Source organism: Xiphophorus couchianus, chromosome 23 (genome assembly GCF_001444195.1).
Source record: "Xiphophorus couchianus chromosome 23, X_couchianus-1.0, whole genome shotgun sequence".
In the NCBI taxonomy this organism is placed as follows: Eukaryota; Metazoa; Chordata; class Actinopteri; order Cyprinodontiformes; family Poeciliidae; genus Xiphophorus; species Xiphophorus couchianus.
In genome coordinates, this window is record NC_040250.1 from 19,144,570 (window position 1) to 19,148,990 (window position 4,421).

The 4,421-nt window shown below is 39.0% G+C and overlaps 1 long non-coding RNA gene across 1 annotated transcript; it reads left to right on the plus strand.

Annotated features, from left to right (window-relative positions):
- Nucleotides 1-708: 708 nt before the first annotated feature.
- LOC114138776 (uncharacterized) lies at nt 709-2,645 on the plus strand. The gene is made up of 2 exons (XR_003594295.1): nt 709-1,812; nt 2,157-2,645. It is a non-coding gene; the product is annotated as an uncharacterized LOC114138776 (long non-coding RNA).
- The last annotated feature ends 1,776 nt before the right edge of the window (nt 2,646-4,421 follow it).

A 4,421-nucleotide genomic window follows, 5' to 3' on the forward strand; every position in this document is an offset into this window, starting at 1 on the left:
CATTCTGGGTTTCTCTGTATGACAATAGTCTGAACAAATTAGGAAGATAGCTATTGGGCAGATGGAGTTACAGAAAGCTCATGGTGTAATGGCTCATCAGACAGGCAGCCTTCTTAATTATTGAAACATCTAGAAGTCATGAAAAAGGGTTTTTGATTAAAAAATAAGAACAAATTCTATGGTGAGAAACAGTGCTGACCAAAAAGATGATAACAAAAATATGATGAGATTAAATCTCCCTTATCCTTGCATTTTGTCTGATATTAAGTGTAGCTTTTGAAACCTCTGGAAATTTTTAACTTGACATAAAAACATGCAGGGCTGCACGGTGGCGCAGTTGGTAGCACTGTTGCCTTGCAGCAAGAAGGTCCTGGGTTCGATTCCCGGCCGGGGTCTTTCTGCATGGAGTTTGCATGTTCTCCCTGTGCATGCGTGGGTTCTCTCCGGGTACTCCGGCTTCCTCCCACAGTCCAAAAACATGACTGTCAGGTCAATTGGTTTCTCTAAATTCTCCCTAGGTGTGAGTGTGTGTGTGCATGGTTGTTTGTCCTGTATGTCTCTGTGTTGCCCTGCGACAGACTGGCGACCTGTCCAGGGTGTACCCCGCCTCTCGCCCGGAACGTAGCTGGAGATGGGCACCAGCAACCCTCCCGACCCCATTAGGGACAAGGGTGAACAGAAAATGGATGGATGGATGGATGGATAAAAACATGCATTTCTGAGCACATGAGAGCTCAAGGGAGGAATTGATCCACAATACCAAAAAGGCATTTTGGGCATTTTTCTGCTCCCAACTTTGTGGGAACAGTTTAGGAATGGCTCCTTCCTGTCACAATGTGAGTGTGCAGCAGTGTACAAAGCAACCAACAGTTATTTTAGTAATTGATTATTTTATCTGATAATCTGAAAGAATATTGGCACATCCTACGAATTCGTCATTTAGCCACTCGTTTTTATATCACATTAGACATACATTAAAAGATGAATATTGGCAAGCTATTCCTTTTTAAAATAATAAAATAAAAATGTTATTGCGTAAAATGCGATAACACAGCAATTCTTTAGTAAATTTGAGCCTGGTGATGCTGAAACTGTCACTTGAGTTTTGGATAGTACATATTTATAACAAAGGTCTTCTTATTTTAAGTGCAAAATTTTTGTTTGGTTGTGGCTTAATTATTGCTCTAAATATGTTGTTTTTTCAGCAAATGGCCTTTTTTTGAGTCTTTATGCTCCAGTTAACGATTAATCGATTACTAAATTAGTTGACAATTATTTCAATAATCAATTTGTCACTATTAATCATGTGAGCCCTACAAGCTTGGTGTAGAAGATCTTCAGTGGTCTAGGCTTCTCTCAACCTGTGAGCCACGCTCTACACACAGAAGGACACAGTCACAGCCAGTTTTGGACAGTTCATCAGTGAAATCAAGCCCCAGCATTTGCCCCCTGTTGTCCTCCAGCGCAGTAAAAGGATGGTGCTGGACAGCACTGGGGTCGGCCTCATTGGAAGCACAACAGGTGTCTTTAATCTGGCCCTGCAGCACTGCCAGGTAAATCAAAGTCTCTACTAACAATGTGCAAATCAGTGACCCTGTAGAAATGCTGAGTCAGGGGAGATTCAGTGTGGGGACAAATGACCAAAGGAGTCAAAGATATCTGGTTATTAAAAGTGTTTTGGTCAAGAATAGATCATTTACTAAAGTCTTTTCATTTCAACACATGTATGTACCTGATTTCATCAGCACTGTGTACGGCCGCAGCAACGTCCGGCTTTCCCCAACCCTGGCTGCTTTCGTCAACGGAGTGGCAGTGAGTATGAGGAACTGGACCAAGTTTAGTCTCTGGTACAGGAACTGCTTTAACTCAGCTGTTCCTGCAGTCTGGCTCCTCAAACAACACAGTTGGTTTACAAAAATCAAAACAAGCCACCTGGCCCTAAATATTTCCATGAGTGCATTTGCTACCAGAGAAGCTACCTGACACATCAAGCTTGTTTCTTCAGGAAGTACTTTAAGTAATTTTCCTTTTCGTCTTAAACACACCAGACAAAGATGCACTTTATTAAGACTGTAAACAGGTGATCTGAGTCAACTGAGCTATAAACTGCTTTCTGATTTATCAGCATCCAATGAATAAAGTCTTTTTGCTTCCAGTCTCAGTCCTTGGACTTTGATGAACCCTGGCATCCAGCAACTCATCCATCAGGACCCGTTCCTCCTCTATTAGCGCTCAGTGACATGATGCCATATTCCTGAACTGCCAGTTCCTCAGAGTTGGAGTCAAGTCACATCAAGATTAAACATTTTTAACAGAACTCTTCTTGTATGCAGCTTATTTTGGTTGTAACCTCATGAGTTTATAGACTTCCTGTCCTGATGTCAGTACTTTTTAAAGTTTTATCATTATGCTTTCATGCTCAGAACGGAACATAATGATGTTAGTGTGAGGGACAACATTAGCACAATAAGCCATGTGTAGCTGAACGTCTCAGAGACCTCCAGAAGGGTGTGTGTTTTGTGAACAAACTGTGCTTGTTTTATATAAAATCAGCTGTACATTTTGTTCTGTTGGTTGTTCTGTTATAACCATGAGCATAACACACCAGATATAAAAATATCAATTTCATCACCAGGACGAACAGATATTGTCTAAAGTGTCTGTTTCTCTGTGTGTGTGTCTGTGTAAGTTTCACTTTCTTGTCCACTTTTCTATAGAGGCCAGATTTGTGAAGTTTGCTGCCTGTAGATGTTCTGTAAACAGACTCATCCACCTGAGCTGTGGATCCCTGCAGCTCTTCTGTACAGCAATAGTTTTAGTGTCTTGCCACACACACCACAAGTTTCTGTAATCACTGTGGACAGATGAGGGACATTTTTAATTTAACGTGTCAGTAACATGGACAAACAATACATTTACCATATGTCATTCTAACTGACAAAATGCAAACTTAACATATCATCCTAAACATCAGAAGTACTTGACTGGAAAGCTGAAGTTGTATGCTCTCTGTTCTGCATTTCATTAACCAAACTATCACTTTAATGTGAGAAACCTATAAGTGCCAGAAATGTCAGTTGAACCTGAAGGTTACGCCACTCAGGTATTTGTGAGTGAAACGTGTCTTGATGTTTTCAGTTGTTTTACTTTAGTCAGCTGAAAAAAACTAACTTTTAAATTGTTAATATTTACTACAAAATAACTCCCTATGGTAAATTATTGTTAGATTTTTATTACACTTTTTTTCTAGGTATGCTCAGTAGACTCGAAGCAGGGAAATCATCCACTAGAGGGCAGGCTTGGATTCTCATTCAACTCACAGCTTCTTTTCGTATCCTGAGGTGTTTTTGGCTCCTGCATGTGAGATGTAATGTAGAGTCTGGACCAACGTTTAAGGCTTATTTAGCAGAGCCAAGCTTATTTAATCTCTCTTAAGCAGGTTAGGGTGGCTGAAATTAAAGAGGAACCAGCCAGACTGCTAACTGTCTTGGTATGTCATCAAGAAAAGAGAAATACCAAGATAAATGTCAGACATATAAAAAATGTACATTTCATAAACATTATTAATAGAAATATTGTTTACATCAGGATCTGTAGACGATCTGTAAAACATCCACTAGAATGCAGGTTTGAATTTCCACTTAGAAAAAACACAGCTTTGAAGGAAATCTCATAAAATGATTGAAATGCTGATATTTAAATGTCTACACACTGATCAACAGACTTACATTCCTCCCATGCTTTGAGTGAATTTGCTTGTTCACTTACCAATTTATGACAGTATTTTCTATTATCAGGTGTCTTGATGCATATTTTCTTAAAGACAAATCTTTTTAAGGTGATGCTATAGTTTTACAGGAATATCTTCCATCAATAAAACATGATACTTCCTTGATCTGACCCACTGTGTAACACACTCGGAAACTTGTGAGTGACATGGTGTGTGTTGTTCTAAAGTTTTCAGGCTTTAGACAGACAATAAAAACAAAACAAAGATCTGTTGTTGTTTTGTGGAAACTTCAGTGGTGCCACAGCTATAGATGCAGAGAGGCTAATATCTGCTTCTCTTTGACAACAAGTCATTTAGTTAAGGAGGAAATTAAGCCATTCATGTCTCTCTTGGTTATTGTTTAGCGAAATAATAGCGGCATCAGGTTCTACTGGGTTTTTTCTTTTCATCAGAAAATGGACTTCCTTGTTATAAAACACCAACGTTAAAGGAATAGTCGACAGAAAAGTTGTTTAAAATGCATCCTTGTGTTGATCTTTATGCTGATCTGTGGATAAAATCAATTTCCTTAGCTCTGTGTGAACTTTATTTTATTGTTTTCCATCTATAGACATTCTAAGGTTGGTTTTCTCTTGAAGATCATAAAGTAAAACTAGGTACTACAATATCAGTCTTTACAAAGTTAGATTGA